General features: G+C 41.6%; 1 non-coding gene across 1 annotated transcript; it reads right to left on the bottom strand.

Moving 5' to 3' along the window:
• Positions 1-2,206: 2,206 nt before the first annotated feature.
• On the bottom strand, positions 2,207-2,325 carry LOC145402609 (5S ribosomal RNA). Its single transcript, XR_013897827.1, has one exon. It is a non-coding gene; the product is annotated as a 5S ribosomal RNA (ribosomal RNA).
• Between the last annotated feature and the right edge of the window lie 16,763 nt (positions 2,326-19,088).

The raw sequence follows: 19,088 nt of genomic DNA, 5'->3' as shown, positions 1-19,088 counted from the left end.
CTTGTTGTGCTAATGGCTGGACTGTCACACTGTCATATTCCAGAACTTCTACTTTACTCACCGAACTCCTCTTTGGTACTTGTTCCCTCAGATTAGTTCCCTTCAGACCTCAACCTACAGCAATTCAGTTTCAACTCACAGATTTTCCATGAAGAGAGAGAGAGAGAGAGAGAGAGAGAGAGAGAGAGAGAGAGAGAGAGAGAGAGAGAGAGAGAGAGAGATGATAGCTCCTTAGTGCGTCCTCTGGTTTATGGCATCGCTTCTATCAAATGAAAAAAAAAAATCCTCACTGATCAGTACATTGTTATTTATCTTATAATTGCTGAAATCTCTCCATATCTGCTGCAAAAACTGTTTTAATATTTAACATGTCAACGGAAATTGAATATTTCCAATTATGCTTGTTTTCGTCACGCCATGATGAAAAGAATCCAATTTCCTTTACTTGCTTTCGTTTTTTTTTTAATATTCATATGCAGATCATTAAAGACATGTTTGCTAGTAAACCCTGCGAGAGTGAAGCTAAGCAAGAAGTCAGTAACTGAGGCATGATAGCAACTGGGCACCTACATTACATTGTGGTGGCCGGTTAACTAAAACATTCTTCATTTCGCTCTCACTCGCTCAGAGAACAATTGTCCATTACATACACGTAATAAAAATGAAAAAAGCTTATAAGTTGTTTTTTGCCGAAAGTATGTTAGAGCTTTCTCGGATGTTCTTCACTGAATTTGGCCAGCTGTGAACATTCGATGACTGTTACTTATTCACGCTGACTTTCAGCCCTTGCATGCTGCTTCGCCAAGGGGCACACACTTACAGAACCAAACTTTATAGTAAATGGGGAATAAAATATAAATTGCCTCAAGTGGCACCAAAACAGCAAGTAATACTGTATGCTATTAAGTGGTGACCGTCACCACAAGACAGCTACAAACAAGTTGCCATTATTATGTTGTAAGCATTTGTCCTGACATTCATTTGAGACTGAAAGTTATTATTTCATCTGTTAATCAGTATTTATGAACAGAAGGAGCAGAACGCAACACTTGTTTGTTTGTTTGTTTTTTCACAGAGGGGATGTTCATGGTAGGAACGCGGTACAGTGTTTTTACTTTTACTGCGCACAGTCGCTTTCTCACTGGATATTGAGGGAACCAGAAGAATCTGCAACTCCTTCCCTTTCAGGTCGCACACCGGTAGCCAAGTACAGCACACGAGAGTCAACATTTCCGGCACCAAATTAAGGACTCTATTTTGGCAGACACTGGATCGGACCAATAAAAACAACTTACTGCTTTCGTTGCATAACGGTCATAAAATATAATCTATATACTTCATGTACACAGTTTCTAAATTTAGTCATATAACTTCGTCGTAAATTTTGCAATTTTTTACGGTGTGGCAATGGCAGTGTATTTTGAAAGAAAAAGTAGTAGGACACTTTATGGCGCTCAGTGCATCAGACAGTCATGAACCAGCATCACTGCCATGTCTCTTACCATCTACACAGTCTCTGTCTCACCCTCTTCTCAATGTCAGTCTGTAGCTGGAGGACACTGAATACTGTGGCTGAATGATCCAATGTTTAATAAAATGGGCAATGTATTCTCTCTCTCTCTCTCTCTCTCTCTCTTCTACCAAGGAAAGTGATGGAGTTACTAGATCATTTCGGTGTTGCGTTACTTTAAACTGCGTTAGACTGGGTAGGGCTGGATTAAAAGTTAGATCTGAACTGTTGCGTTAAGGTGGCGTCACACTAAACCAAAAGTGGCTAACATGGGAGCCAGTTTTGCGAGCCAAAACGGCTAGCAGAGTCGAGTGTCCGTCACACTCGTGTGTTTTTGCGTGCCGAAACTGCTAACAGTGTCGTCTACCTTGGGCCCTCGTGGTCATTTGTAAACAAACCACCACGGAGTACCCACTCCCTTTTCCTCAGTTTTTGTAACCGCCTCACGTACTTTAGCAACTCCAGAGCCACAAAGCAGTCTACTAGAGTTTTCCTTGTCACAGGATATTTGTTGTTTGGAGGCAAAACAGACAGCCTCTGCGAGCTGGTCACTCGAGTGTCCGAATATTTATTTCATGTTCCATCCATCCATTGCCAGACGCCATGTATCCCAAACGGGGTGGTCAAGGGCTTAGAGTTAATTGTTTTACAGGGAGGGGCACTAATCCTCCACCAACCCCACTTGACACGTAGGGATGCCAACAGCATCTGGTGTTCCCAGGCGGTCACCAATCCAAGTACTAACCAGACCCAACGTTGCTTAACTTCGCTGATCGGACGGGAAGCGGTGTACTCAACGTGGCATGGCCGTTTACAAGAAAAAAATAAAAGTGAATAAAAGCCACAAGAATTAAATTGAATTTACTTAACAATTTTATTTAAAGTCTCCTTCTGTGAATAACAGAATATTTTCTCACCAATTACAAAATTAATGTAGGCTCATTTGAGTTCTAATCCCACTAACAAGCTGTGAGTGAGAATTGTTATCCATTTCGCCTCGCAAGCAAAATCTCGCTCACCGTGAGTCAGTTTGGCTAGCGGATCGCAAAACTGGCTCGCATGTTAGCCACTTTTGTCCCAGTGTGACGCTGCCATTAGGCTGGGTTCGTTTGGTGGTGATGGCAATGAAAAGGGCTTCTCGGTGAAACCTCTGAAAGGTTTTTGTTAATTACCGACGATAGCACGAGACCAGCACTTTCCTGAAACTCACTCTTTGTTATAAAGGCGGGAGGATTATGTGGCCGGCAAATCTTGTAACTCTTAGCTGCCACTGTTGACTTGGAACTAATTCCAATAATCCGTCATTTTGCCAGGAAAAATGGAAATCATTTTATATTATTTTGTATGCTTTTGAATGAGACACACGATTCTTTTCCGACATTCATATTCCATACAGTCATTTTTAAAGACAGTGAAAAATAAGATTTTTTACTGAAAGGTTAAAGCAAAATTTAAACAATTCCAAAGTCAATATTGCTTAAACAATGTTCAAGTAAAGCTAAAAGAGAAACAAATCAATACAGTAGTCATGTTCCCTGGAGAACGTGTGTAAATTTCAATGTCATATAAGACAAAAAGGAAAAACTTAGAAAATGCCAGAAAAAAAAAAAAAAAAAAAAAAAAGGGAAAAGCCTAGTCTTTATGGTCGGCCATGACATTCAAAGGTTATATTGCTGTCGAGGAGAATCTTCACACTCGTCGCCGGAAATTAGCTCAGCGTCTAAAGTCATAAAACAAGAAAGTCATAGCCATTCAGTTTCTAAAACAGCAAATATGTCGCCTAGAAATATCGAACCAATTATAATTTTGGATTTTCTTATAGCTGAGGACTAAATAGCTGAGATGTGAGGTACAAATGAAGGTGGCTCAATCGTTAGAGAGGTGGCCTGCGCTTCTAACGGACCGAGGTTCAAATCCCGGCTGGGGCAGGGAACAGTTTGTATGAGACAGCTCTAGCATGTATTCAATATGGGCGGTGGGTGTTAGTGCCGAAGTGGTGACATGTAGAGGTGTATGGTATGTAGGAGGACTACTGGGCCTTGATAAGCAGGTTGTGAAGCCTATGCCCAGAGTCGAGAACATAAAAAAAAAAAAATAATAAAATAACATGTCGAACGATGTACTATGTAAGGGTGGCTCTGACGCACCTAAACGCCTTAACAGTTAAAATCCCCTGTGACGTCCGAACACAGAAGCATTAATTTTCACGTATCTAGCCTAAATCCACTTGCTTTTCTACACCTAAACCATCTGACGTAGGTACGTATTAACCAGCCAAGTTGCACAAAAGTGTGTTAGGCAGTGGTGGGCAAGTTAATGAAAAACGTTACCTTCGTTAAACAATCCGTTAATGAGATAATTAGCTGTTAAAGTTAACCAGTTAATTTGGCTTAATTCTGCCAAAAATTAACGGAAGTTAACCGTTAATCGGCTAGTTTTACATATGAAACCATCACCAGCCACAACAGTTTCCTCACTTTCCTGCCTATTCATTCTGAATTTCTGTCCTGGCCGACTACTGAGACGTACTGGACTGAGACGCCACCACTATGAAACTGAATCTGTGAGTATCATCCCTCCACAGTCCAAACTCCAAAATTCTGTTGGCTTAGAGTCGATACCACCAACACTATGCTTAAACCCCGCAGTATCGATACCTTGTTCGAGTATCGAGTATATATGAGTACAGTGTCAGTACATGCATGGTATGTATGGAATTTGCGGATAGTGAGTGATATGACAGTAGTAGAAATAATCATTATGGGAAATTATTTGACTTTTCACCGTTTGATGAGCTGCCTTTTTTTTTTTTCCCTCTCTCTCTCTCTCTCTCTTTCCAGCAACATGGTCGAAGTATGCCGTTATGAAACCTGTGTGAAGTTGTGAACCATCTGTTATATCATATAACAGATGGTTCACAACTTCAGATCTAAGTTCATATAACTTAAATGAACTCAGATCCGACACACACACACACACACACACACACACACACACACACACACAATTCGTATCGATTTCTGAATCACGGTATCACTCATCATTAACTCTGACACTATCAATTTGACGATTTAAATGTCGATTCGAAGCTTTTCTGACCTAAATTGAAATGTTTTAGACATAATTAACGGATTAACGGATCAACGGAAATGTTAACGGAAGCTACCGCTAATCCGTCAAGTTCAAAAACAAATTAACGCTTGAACTCGTTAACAAAAACACTAGCTTCGTTAATAACGGATTAACGATTAACGCGTTAATGCCCACCACTGGTGTTAGGCAAAAAGAAAATGTAGTGTAGATATGTCGTTTTACTGGCTCGGCCTTGTTTCGATGGTTTTTTGCTGCACTGTCATCCCTACATCTTCAAGCATTTTATTAATTTCTTCTATACTTGTATTCCTGGCGTTTTAGTTGTCTTTCGCCCCATAAAAAGCTAAAATATTGAGTTTCATATCAAACACCTTTAAAAATATATGGATCTCAGCTTCATGTAGCTTGGCTTTCACTTCAGTGTACTCCCAACGAATGCATTCATATATTTGTTTTTTGCTTGCATTGGGCTTTCATAAATACTTCAGCACAAAGACAGACTTCACATGCAAATACTTGTTTTTCATATCCAATGAAAACAGTTACAATTCTACCCAGTCGACAACCCGTCATTATAACATCACTGTACAGATACGCCTTACTGTTTCATATATTGCTACTCTAATTTCCATTCCTGCCATTATTTCTTCATCCCTTTTTTTTACTGTTTTGTCTTTCCACTTCTTCATTGTTTCCTACAGCGTTCTTCAGATTTCTTCCCCACTTTATTCACGTTTCTCCATCCTGTCACCCAGGCATACCCACCTCTCCTGACTTCCAAGCTCCTTTGCCTAGTTTTTAATCCTGAAAGCCAGAATCAGCGTGTGGTGGTGATAGTGGGTGAGGCCAAGGTGCATCCACAGTGTTGTCTTCCTGCTGCAAAGTTCAGCACCAATTTCTTTATCGAGATTTCAGGATTTCTCCATAAACATTTGTTTATATCCTTCCTAATGTCGTCTAAGCCGTATTTCAATAACGGTCTCAGTACTCAGTGGTACAAGGAAGCTTCGGGACGTATACGCTGGGAGTTGGGCTAAGATGTAATAGACAGCAGTTGAGATGCAGTAGTAGTAATAGTAGTAGTAGTAGTAGTAGTAGTAGTAGAAGTAGTTATTGCTACTGTTCCAAGTTCATTTGAAATGTGAATCCAGTGGACTGCAGGGAAAACTATCCCTTCGACAGTAATCCTCCATCATCCTTTTGGATGATGGGAAGGGAATTGAGGGACGTTTGTACACCTAGGCAGTGGAGCCGCCCAGTCATATCGGTGCCATCACGTGAAGGCGTTCCTCTCCAGCACCAGCATTTGAGATGATGTGGAGTTACGAGGTTATTTGTTAACCTCTTCAGCGCAATAATGTTTAATTTATCTGTTTCTTCCATTATATACACTACTTTATTCAAGTGATGCTGGATCAATCATAGTGAAGAAGTTTAATGATGACTATTCGCTGTCTTCTCAAATTAGTCCCTCGTCCCTCCTAAGCTAATAATGTAATCTGGAGGCAGCAAAAAGATGGCGTACGTCATGAGACTGAAGAAGTTAAGGCTGCCAGGATATAATCATGTTATGGCGTCAATCCCAGGACTGAGCGACAGATTGATGGTCAGACACACAGATGGACGGAAACATGGATAACGGAAGATAGCCATTAAAGAAACTACTAGGTCATTTCACCATACAGTACAGTTCTTCATCTATTGCAGTAGTAATTGCAATCCCACTCTCAGCTGAATGTGAACCCGGTAGACTGCAGGCTTAAGTTCCTGATCTCCAGTCCACCATCATCATCACGGGGAATAGGGAAGGAGCTTAGAGACGTTTGTGTAACCAGGTAGTTCAGCCCCCTGGCCGTATCTGTGCCACCTCATGAAGGCGTTTCTCTTCAGCGCCAAACCATCTATAAACAGCAGTACACAGGAAGGAATAATTTCGTTCATCATGTGTGGGTCTTCGTCACAACACTCAGAGGCTTATTCACCACACACTTTCTGATTCTCTTAATTGTACCACCATCCAAAGGGTTACACTACCATAATAGGGACCAGAGTGCAACAAGAAAATAAAAAACACCGCCAACACAGCAACAGAATGACAAGAATTTTGATCACCGATGCTTAACCAGGTAATAGCAAATAGTCTCGGATAAATAAAACGAAACAGTTCACGAGACATGCAGATCGGAGCACCCGCCGCCAACCCCACGGCCAGGATAAGCAGCACTCATAGCCCGGTTTACCTCAGCCATTGAGCCAGGACGGGTAGATCACCAAGCATGAGTCTGCTTCTTAACACAGAAAGCTAAACTGGCAACATTTGTGCAGAGGTTAGCATAATCAGGCATTTTGATATATTTTCATCCACTGCCTGGGTCACTATATATATATATATATATATATATATATACATATATATATATATATATATATATATATATATATATATATATATATATATATATATATATATATATATATATATATATATATATATATATATCGCTAGATCATGACACACATACAAATACAAATAATACAGAGGAATCAAGCAACACACACACACACACATACACAAACGGCCATGTGAGCACTGAAAAAATGGTGTGGACAATGGTCATTCATCACCTGTGGCAAGGCGTAGTGCCCTGGGAAATATATGGGCCCACCTGCCACACCTGAGAGAGAGAGAGAGAGAGAGAGAGAGAGAGAGAGAGAGAGAGAGAGAGAGAGAGAGAGAGAGATGAAGAATGCATGGGAAATGAAGGAAGAATGACGGTGCCGAGAGAGAGGAAAGAAGGGAAGAAGAATGGTAGGAGGAAAGGAAGGAAGGGAAGACGTATGGTAAGAGGAGATGAAGGAAGAAGGGCGGTGAAGTTTGAGAGGAGAGGAGTAATAAAACACCCAGAAGCTAAGGAGATAAAGAGAAGCAAATAAGTGTTCGAAAGATGAGTGACATGACAGCAGAAAATAAAACAATAATAAAGTTGCTTGTTGGTAATCAAGAATTAGCTGAGGGCGCGGGGTGCAGATGCTTTTCTATTGATGGCCGCAACTGGTGAAATAATATAATTTTGATTAATGCACAGTTTGAGTCACCTGGTACACCTTGCCATTGCTGTGTTTCCTGGAGCTCCCATTGCACCTGACATGACATGACCTGACCTGACTTAACCTGGGTAGTGAGCGGACCTGTCCAGACTTGCCCTGATTAATATTGTTTTGCCCCCCCATACCCTTCCACAGCCTGCCCTACACTGCCTTCATTTGCAATACATTACTATGTTCTGTTCTGTTCTAACCTGCCTTACTATGCTCATCCCTGTTCCTTTTTGCCCTGATTTTCCTGTCCCCATCTCTCTGATACTATTTTACTCTAATCTGATTAACCGCAGTTCATATTTGTCTAATCAACACCGTCTTAATCAGCCCTGTTCTTGTGTTCACCGTTGCCCTATCTTGCACTGCCGTGCCCTGTCCAACCAATCTTGCCTCACCCTTCCTAGCCTCACCCTGTTCTGGCCTACATGACCCAACTCCCACCCACATTAACTCTATCCTTGTCGCTGCCGAAATTATTTAGGCGAAGAGATGCTGTTAAAATTCAAAACCGTTAGTAATCTTGTGTTTTTCCTGTTTCCCATCCCTAACTATGCTATGCTTCCTCCGTGTCCCTCTCTTGCCTCATCCTGCAGATATCCCTATCAGATATCATTCCTCCTACATATCACTGATCATTTGAAAAGTTGTGTTAATCCTTGGTGACGCTCGTTCCTTATGCTGCATCTATGAATATCCTGGATTTTGCCCTATCCCCATCAATATATCCTCCTTCCCAACCCCCATAATGACATCTGTACTTCGCTGTCCTTCCCTCCACATTCCCAGTCCATCCACACACTCATCACCACCACCAGCAGTGCACTTTTGGTTTCCAGTCTAGCTCATTCACACGCTTCTGTTCATAGTTTACACTTTAATTTTCACTCTTCTGAAATAGTACAAGTGGTTTTTTCTCATGTTATGTAAGTCTACTAATCTCCTCTGTTCAACTTCATCTGCCTGTCATCTTGAAACACTGCCTCTCCTCTCTCTCTCTCTCTCTCTCTCTCTTTCAACATCCACTTCCCACACTCTTGCCCTTCCTCTGCCTTGTATATTTCCATTTCAGTTTTTACCATTCCTCTTCCTGCTCTCCCACCTATATCTCCTGTGACCAACATTTCTTCCTCACCCTTCTTTTCGTCTTCCTCTCGATATCCTTTTCCCCTCCCTTTCTCTTATCCCCTTTTCTTTCTCTTACCGTCCCTTCCTCTCTCTCTCTTTGTAGTCTCGATCTTCCTCTCCATATAAAAAGACTCATTAGTCTCCTCTCTAGTGTTTTAAAGGGTTTTGGGTGAGGCACGACAACATTCTCTCTCTCTCTCTCTCTCTCTTCGTCCATTTACCCTTACATCTATGGCTGGGAAAAAATTAGGCTGCATCGTTCATGTTTGACCACTTTGATTGAATTTTTCCTCTTCATCGTCTCTGAAATTTACTAGTACCGGTGACATGAGGTTCTGTATTCAGTGAGGGCGCCCATCATCCACTCACTTAATGTCGTGCAACTCTAGAGTGGCTCTACATTGAGTGACAAACCAAGTGATTTCTTCAAAGCCAGGATATCATTTAATACGTTGGTCGGTGAACTTATAATCAACCTATACGCGTTCCATACGTGTCAGTAAGTGGGTTGGCAGAGCTAGTGCCCTTCCCCAGAAAACAGCTAACTAAAAAGACAGCCAAAATGCCTCGGACACGGACTGACCCACACGTGACGACCAAGGACCGGACAAAGGACATGGTGCGAATTTCGACGTGGATTGTGAGGGGTGTGAATGATGAGGTGAAAGAGGGAGAGATTGTCCAGGTGCTTGAGGATGCAAAGATGGACATATGTGGACTGACTGAGACCAGGTGTTGAGGTGAAAGTGTGAGAGGGAGGGAATATGATTGGTGGGGGCGTAGGTGAGAATGAGAAGCCAGAGGAAAGTGTAGGAGATGGAAGGAGAATATAAGAGAGTATTGCATCAAGGATTGTGTGGGTAAGATTGAAAGCAGGAATACAAGTGTGGGCGATTGTGTGTATATGTACGCTGACAGAAGACCGTGAGAGCAAAGTAAAAGAAGAGTTGTGGGCATATGTGGGTGCATGCATAGAGAAGTTTGAGAGGAGTGAGAGAGTGTTTTTGTTTTGAGATATGAATGAAAAAGTAGGGAATGTGAAGGTGGATAGAGTACTTGGTGAGTGGGGTGTGCCTGCAGAAGTGGATGAGAATGGTAGTGCTCTAGTGGATATTTGTGCAGGGAGGGGGTTGGTGATAGACAATACTCTCTTTGGTCACAAAATGATCCACAGATATACGTGGCGAGTGACGAGACGAGTGGGTGGTGAACTGAATGAATGGAAGACAATGACTGCTTATGTGTTTATGGATGACAGAATAAGATATGTGTTGGATGCCAGAGCATACAGAGGTTGGGGATATGGACTCTTGACCACCACTTGCTGGTGGTGGGAGTCAAGGTACAAATGCACTGGATAAAGAGAAGGAGAGAAGGGTACGAAGCAGTCCATACAAAGAGGGTAGAAAGGTTTGCGGGATGATGAAAAAAAAAAAGAAGCAGAATATAAGAGAGAAATGACTGAGCAATTGGGTAAATATAATTTAGAGTATATAGGGTAGATGGAAGGTGTGTGCTAGGTATTCACAGAAAAAAGTCTGTGCAGCATATGAGGTGGTGTGTGAGGTGAAGAGAAGACGAAAAGGGGTGCAAAGAACAGTATGGTGGAATGAAGAGGTGAGACAAGCTGTGACACAAAAGAAGAAAGAATACAGTGAGTGGATAGGAAGGAGAGGTGTGGAAGAAGTTGAGAGACAGAATAGAGAGTTACATGTAGAGAAGAAGAGAGAGGTGAAAAGGTTAGTAAGAGAGAGTAGATGAGGAGTTTGGAAGGAATTTCAATGTAAAGTGGAGGGAATGCAATAAAATATATATTCTGGAAGGAGCTAAAGATGGTTAGACAGAGTGATAAAGAAGGTGGCAAGGGAGTGAAAGATAGAAATGGTGGATTGCTAGAGGAAAAAGAAGAAAAGGTGAACAGATGGAGAGAACATTTTAAGGAATTGTTAAACACGGAGAATGAAAGTAATGTAAGTATAAGTGGCTGAGGAATGGTTGGGAGAAAGAGGGAGATGAGAGGGGAGGACGTGATCATCAGGATGAAAGTAATGGAAGCAACGCAGGAAGCCAAAATGGGGAAAGCCCCAGGAACTGATGGTGTGTGTGGTGAAGTGCTGAAGCATGGGAGAGAGAGATCGTAGTAGAATGGAAATGAAATATGTGCAAATTGGACTGGGAGGAAGGTAGAGTCCTAGAGGATTGGAAGTCAGGTATAATTATTCCCCTACACAAAGAAGGAGGACAAAAGAAGTGTGTGGTGATTATAGGGGAATTTGCCTTCTTAGTATAATAGGAAAAGTATATGGTAGAATATTTATTAACAGAGTTAGGAAAATAACCGAGGAATTAGTTGGAGAGGAACATGGAGGTTTTAGGAAGAGAAGAGCTTGTGTAGATCAGATGGTCATCCTGAGATCTTTAGTGAAAAGTTTCTAGAGAAGGGAAAAAATTTTCATGCGGCCTTCATGGACTTGGAGAACGCATATGACAGAGTGGATAGACAAGGAATGTGAAAAATATTAAGAATATATGGAGTGAATGGGAAACTGTTTAATGCCATGAAAAGTCTATATGAGGGCGTTAGGATTGCAGTGCATGTGGATGGTGAACTGGGTGAATTTTCTTATCTGAATGTTGGACTGAAACAGGTATGCGTCATGACTCCATGGCTGTTCAATTTGTATATTGTTGGAGTTATAAAAAAGATAGAAGGAAGGACAGTGTATGTTGGAGCGACCCTAATGAGAGAGGGCAGCGTTAGTTCTGTCGTTTGCAGAAGCACTGTATTGTTAAGTGAAGACAAAGGGGAACTGCAAGGCTGGTGCGTGAGTTTGGGAGAGTTTGTAAGAAATGGAACCTAAAGTTGAATGTAAGGAAGAATAAAGTTGTGGTCTTCGAGAGAAATGAAGTCATTGAATGCCCAGTGAGGCTGGATGGTGAGGTGATGGAAAATGTGAATGCTTTTAAATACTTGGGTGTGTTATGAGTAAGGATGAAAGTTTAGAGGATGAAGTGCTTGAGAGGGTACAACAGGGAAGAAGCGTTGCTGGTTCATTAAAAGCAGTGATAAGAAATAGAGAAGTGAGCATGGAATAAACAAAGTCGCTGCACGACAGTATTGTGATACCATCGTATTGCAACGTACCATAGGTAACGTATGGAAATGAAGCTTGGGCCTATCAAGAAATGAAGTTGCTATCAAGATAGATAGCAGCTGAAATGAGTTACCTGAGAGGAGCATGTGGAGCTTCATGGAGAGACAGACTGACAAATGAGGAAGTGAGCGAGCGTTGTGGTGTGGATGTGGGTGTGACAGAAAGCGTTAGGAGTAATACAGTGAGGTGGTTTGGCCATGTGGAGATGATGGAGAATGAGAAACTAACGAGGAGAGTATATGTGAGTGAGGTGAAGGGAAGGAGAGTGAGAGGAGATCGAGGATGAGATGGAGGGATGAAGTGCAGAGGTACATGAAAGTGGGATGTGTGAGCTGGGCGGAGGGCAGAGAAATGGCAGGGGACAGGGTGACATGGAGGTGATTTGTTTGTGGCCACCCCTTGCAGGATTAAGGCGTCTTATTAGATATATAGATAGACAGATAGATAGACTTCAAGAAAACATTGATAGACTACATTATCGAAGGTTGGAGGCAAAAACTCGTGTGCTGGAAATTCGGGGAGAACTAGCTGCATGGATCGAAAATTTACTGAGTGACTGAGCCAAAGAGTGGTAGTTAATCAGAAAATTTCTTACAGGACATCAGTTACAAGAGTAGTACCCAGGATTCAGTTCTAGGATCAATATTACTTATCACTGACATCAGTAATATGGATGTGGATATCGTCAGCCTAATGCACAATTTGCAGAGGGCATAGTGCTAGGAGGTAATGCTTCATCACTGGAGAAGGCAGACGAGTTATGTAACGACTTGGAAGGAGGGAATGAACAGTGGCAAATGCAATTGAAGTGGAAGTTGGTGCACATTGGTTATGCACCCAAGAACCAATTACTCTTTCATAAGTGAGGTTAGCAGCACTGACTTAGGGAGAGACTTAGGCAGACAGCAGCGACCTCGTATTCTCCAAACAATGCACTGGAGTAGAAAAACAGGACAGAGGCCTTTAGGTTATATAATGAGGCAGTTTAGGTACAGATACAAGGAAATGTTCCTCTCTCTGTACAGTTCTCTTCCACAAAATTCGTACGGGCAGACATTGTTGATCCTCTATAAAACCCACTGACATCTAAAAATACTCCCCTTGATATCAATACACGTGTCCAAATGTAGGCAACCCTTGTTTGCATTCAGAATGAACAATGGGTGTCAGCGCAAAACTAGTGACATGCGGCAGGTGTGTGATCAGCAGGATGTCTTCTGTTCCTTTGGATAATTTAGCCTTTGTCGAGAGCTGGACGTATAAAAAAAATCTGAAACTTTGAGATTGCGCTGTCTCTACTATGTATACAGAGAAGAAGCTTGAATATCCACACCACTGATTCCGTAACTTCCTGCGTCACACACTACCAATTCAGATGGCCGGCCTGCCCACAACACCTCTGGCTCAGACACATTAGACGATGGCGTATCAGATAATTTTTTTTCTGTTCATAGGGGATCATTCTTAATATAGATATTTGAAACGGCATCCAGTACGTCCTTGACTACGAGCGGCCTTTATATAATGAAAGAGCTATGTACAGTAGTATGAAATATAGACGTCATATCGTACTTTATAGGGAGGTCCAAATATAACGCTCCTCGTCCACTCTGCATGGCGATTTTCCGTGAGTTGGTGGGAGGGCACAGTCTTATCCATGGCTAGCCTCCATCACTTACTCATTACCTACTCTCTCTGTCACACCCACACCCACGTCAGCAGACAGAGCCGTCACCGCAACACATAGGATACTGCCAGATGAGTTTCGAGTGGAAAGCAATTTCCGGACCATCCCGTATGGGTAAAACATCCATCTTGTTATAGTGCCAGCTGGGCCACGTACCGCCTCACTTCACCTCACCTTTCACCAGCTGGCCGCCCACCCGCACAGCTGGCACTTTTCACACTTTTTTCACCATGTCCACAAAAACTTAAGCAAAGTCTGAGAGGCCAGGCGGAGTGATGTTCCGCTCCACAAAGGGATTGAGGACGTGAGGGCTGGGTGGACTTCAAAGCTGCCTAGAAAATATCATATGATTTCGACAACGGAGGGTGTAGGGGATTTTCCTGAATGTTAAAGAATGGAAAAAGCATAGCGTGTGTATTTGTCGATTTTACAGTTCTGTATTTCTTACAGTATACACATATAGATTCCTCTATGTACAGTTCTTTTCTCTCGTTCTGGGAAAATAAATCGCTCTGATATTGTACGGAAAATTCTCCATGAATCTCTCTCTCTCTCTCTCCCGTTGTATTAATCCACTTTCTGTAGCAGCGAACATCACACCTCTCTCAAACTGTCCATTAATTTATCCTACGGCAACAGCCTACATCCTTGTCCGATCTCTTCAGTAGCTAACCTCGTTCCCACACTCCATCGTCAAAAACATTCTCTGTCTGTCTGTCTGTCTGTCTCTCTCTCTCTTTCTCTCTCCGTCCTTCGCAGTGTCCACGCAGTTACCGTATTTTTCTCCTCGCCCTCCATTCTTCTTACCTACTTTTTCATTCTCTGACCTTTATCTTTTCTTCTTGTATCTATCTGTCTATGTTTGTATCTTTATTTGTGTGTCTATCTATACAAGTGTGTGTGTGTGTGTGTGTGTGTGTGTGTGTGTGTGTGTGTGTTAAACAGTCGTGAATACAGAGAATGAAATGAGACCTAGAAAACACTGAACGCGCATTCCTCAGCCAGCGCAAGCGCATACACACACACACACACACACACACACACACACACACACACACACACACACAAGCATTTTTTTATGCAGGGAAGAAGGAACCAAAGGTCAGGACCCGCAAGATTAGTCCTTCCAAGAAAAAACAAAAACAAGATAACAGAGTCAAATTCAAGATCCGTTCATTTCGAGATGCCTGGATACACTGCGTTTGAAAGACTGGAGATCATAGGCAGTAGGAATCATAGACAGAGGGAGACAGTTCCACATAGACAGACAGATAGATAGAGATAGATAGATGGAGAGATAGATAGATAGATATTAACAGCCATGCAAGATGCACGTTTAAGAACAATTAGAAGTCATTGGCACAGAGCTAGGTCAAAATCAATTGCACGGTGTGTGTGTGTGTGTGTGTGTGTGTGTGTGTGTGTGTGTGTGTGTGTGTGTGTGTGTGTGTGTGTGTGTGTGTGTGTGTGTGTGTGTGTGTGTGTGTGTGTGTGTGTGTGTGTGTGTGTGTGTGTGTGTGTGTGTGTGTGTGTGTTTTACGCTCTCTCAGTGCTCTTTCTTGTTACTGTCTCCTGAAAAAGTTATTCATCTCAAAATACTTTACGATTGGAGTGGGTTAGTTATAGCTTTCCTTAATCCTTTCACTACTGCTGTGCTCTTAAAAATGAAAAACTTTCAGTAACCTTTGGAGTTTCCTTACATAGTCTTTACAAATCAGTAAAACAAGTATAACAAAATGATAATATGTATCAAGATGTAGGATAGTCGTGCGCAAATAATAATAATGATAATAATAATAATAATAATTAAAATAATCGGAACAAGATCGAGGCAGTAAAACTTGTAATTCCATTCCTACATTAAAAAAAAAAGAAAACAAAATCACGTGCCATGGTAGGGTTACCTAAGTGCATCCAAAAAGTGTTAAAATAATGGTATAACTACTAACCAGCCACGCAGTTCCCCCCCCCCCCAAAAAAAAAAAAAAGGAAAGAAAAAAGGGTATGCCATGAAAAACTGTAAGGATGCAATTACATGTCTCTCTACAACACCGATCCTGTTCACATGGTTTTTGGCGCACTTCCGTCCGTTCATTTTCATACATATTATTAAATGTTTGCTATACATACGTGTGGTGTTTTGGTGACAGCATTCCTTCACTCCACTTCACCTTTATATGTTGATCTTCTCGAACTCGTTGAGAGGGAGAGAGAGAGAGAGAGAGAGAGAGAGAGATAATATATATATATATATATATATATATATATATATATATATATATATATATATATATATATATATATGTATATATATATATATATATATATATATATATAAGGAAATAGACCTGAAGGAGCGACAGAAATGGAGTAAGTGAAAGTAGAGTGTGTGGTAGAGACTGAAAAGGAGACGTAAAAAGAAAGATTGGGAAGAAGGGACGGTGAGTGAACGTGACTGAAGGTGTGAAAGTGAATAAGCGAAAGAGTTCAAGCTTCTCTCTCTCTCTCTCTCTCTCTCTCTCTCTCTCTCTCTCTCTCTCTTCTTCTTCTTCTTCTTCTTCTTCTTCTCCTCCTCCTCCTCCTCCTCCTCCTCCTCCTTCCAACCACCCTTTATCATCTACTCTAAAAAAAAAAATCCTGTTACCTGATATGCAGTTAATGATGCTGGAAGAAGGAGTTGCCTTAGACTCATATGGCTTCACTAACTTTGCAAAATTAATTAAGATTGCTCACCATCCACTCACTCGATGTAGTGTTGCTCTCGGATGTCTGCCCTTTCCTCTCCATCCTTCTTTCCTTCCATTCTCTTCTGTCTTTCTTTCCTTCATTCTTTCCTTGTCCTTCTGCCTACGGGTGACTTTACACTCCCTCTTCTGTCTTTCTTTCCTTCATTTTTTCCACTTCCTTCAGCCTGTGGGTGACTCTACACTGAGTGACAAGCCAAATGGTTTCCTGTGCACCAGGAAACCATTTACTACGCTGGGTGGTAACCATATAACCAAATTTTGGAGCCTGGTGGTTTAGTGGGTAATTATTGCGCTCCAATCGGATTGAGCCGGTGAAGGTTTATATCCAAGAGCTGGTTGGGGTTGATTGCTCATGTAATGCCACTCGGGGATGAGTGAGGCTGGTCACTCTCATCTTAAATGTCGGGACCAACTGCCTAGCCACGGGCTCCTACGCTCCTCGTGGGGCAATGTAGGATTAGATGATGATGATGATTATGCAGAAAAAGAGCTTCGATGCAAGCCGATTTTTAATTCTTTTATTTATTCCTATTACCAAGGATGTGGATGTGATGGGAAGCGTTAGGAGAAACTGGTTTGGCCATGTGGAGAGGATGGAGAGTGAGAGACTGACAAGGAGAATGTATGGGAGTGAGATGGAGGGGGGAGATGGAAGGGGAGGCCAAGGATGAGATGAGGGGATGGAGTGGGGGGGTATAGGAGAGAGGGGGGGGGAGTGAGCTGGGAGCAGGGCTGCAAAATGGCGGGGGACAGGGCGACATGGATGAGATATGTTTGTGGCCACCCCTTACGGGATTACGGGGTCTGGCAATAGATAGGTAGATAGATTTTATTTTGCCGATTACGTACAGCTGCGGAAAATAATACCAATCCACTTTTTAACGGAGCAATTGTGAAACTCATACACAGAATTATAAAAATATATATATATATATATATATATATGACTGCTGCGAAGATTGCGTTACCCTGATGCAGAATTCATTGTTCACTCTTTAGTAATTTATCGTATTGAAGTGCATCGATATTTATGTCCGCAGCTGTATAGTTTGTCAATAATTTGATGGATGTGCAGAGTGATAAAATTGCCCTTGACAATATCTCTGCTGCTAAAACTAAGTAATGGAGATGAGCAGTGAGTGATCTGGAACTGTCTTCCTCCGTCTGTATTTCCCACTTCCTATGATCTCCAGTCTTTCAAAAGCAGTGTGTCCAGGCATCTCGAAATGAACGGATCTTGAATTTGGCTCTTTTTTTTTTTTTTCTTAGAAGGAAAGGTTTGCAAGCTCCTGGCCTTTGGTTCCTTCTTTCTTGAATTTAAAAAAAAAAAAAAAAAAAAAGGAAAAACGAGAGCTTGGTTAATAGACAGTACAGGAATTAGAAACCTCTGAGGAAAGGAGATTGGAAGATGACAACACAATAGAATGTATGAGTATGAAGGAGGGTGGTATGCCATGAAGGGAAGATAAATGTGGGCCAGAAGTGAAGTAGTTTCAGAAACAAGGCCATCCCGTACACGATGCGATGTCGAGCAAGTAAAATGCCCGCTTGCGAGTTTTGGACAAGATGAAAATGTCTGCACTGAGAATTTTCTAAGTATCCACCACAACCGCGTTCAGAACAGATAAATATTGAGTGAAAATAGAACTGGTTTTATATAAAGTATTTACTGAATAATGTTATGATTCTACTTAGCAATGAACGAGGAAAATTCAATATCGGTGTCTCTCCATCTGTTCGCGTTTTATGAGAAACTGCTTTTTTAAAAATCCATATTCATACCTCGATCAAAACAACATTTTCCAGCATGTAGTTAATATTATGTCAAAGCTGTTCTTATACAAACTTTATCTATGTTAAACGTGATTTAGGCTGATACTGCATAAATTATCATTGTTTATATTTTCAGTCACCTTGTGGCTCAAAACTAGCCAGCGGTCAATTAATAGACGGAGCCGTATCGTGAAAGGCGACTAGGATATGGCTAACCAATTTATGGGTAATAATTACGTGTGAAAGGCTATAATTCTCATTTGTTTATTCCATCGAGCAGCATAATGTCTAAGGCTGATACATTTTATTTAATGCAAGGAAGAAGGAACCAAAGACCAGGAGCCCGCAAACTGTTCCTTCCAAGAAAAAAAAAAAAAAAACGAAAACAGTACAACAGAAAGCAGGCCTGGGCTAGTTGTGTGTAGGGGAAGGGGGAGATAAAGTTGGGCATTGGAGAGTTGTATAGAGTTGTGGAAAGTTTGTGTGGAGTCTGTATTGATTGTGTTGTGGTTTACTGGGGCTGTTGTGGGGTGTGGATGCCAGTAGGTGGTGTGAGATAGTATGTAAGGCAGGGGCGTGAAGAGATGTTGGAGACTGTCTGTTGGAAGGGAAGTGTATAGACGGATGAGTAGGAGTGAGTTAGTTACATGTCGATATGTTTGCTCCCACTCTGACTCTCAATACCCATAACCCAAATGGTCCTGGGTCTCCTAATTCCCTGTAATAATGTAATAAGGTTAGAAAACTCTGTTAATGTTTAGATTCGCTGATCGCTCTCCTTTTTTCCCTATAAGCCTAAAGAACTAAGACGGTGCTATTTTTTAGGTCTTTCTAAAACATGGACCTACAGTCTATCATTTTGAGATTGTTTGAGCCATTCAAGTGAGTCTGGAATGAAA

Source organism: Coenobita brevimanus, chromosome 6 (assembly GCF_032717465.1).
Source record: "Coenobita brevimanus isolate Jiangsu-jjx chromosome 6, ASM3271746v2, whole genome shotgun sequence".
In the NCBI taxonomy this organism is placed as follows: domain Eukaryota; kingdom Metazoa; phylum Arthropoda; class Malacostraca; order Decapoda; family Coenobitidae; genus Coenobita; species Coenobita brevimanus.
Note: the sequence above shows the minus strand (reverse complement) of the source record. Positions and strands in the feature narration are given on the sequence as shown.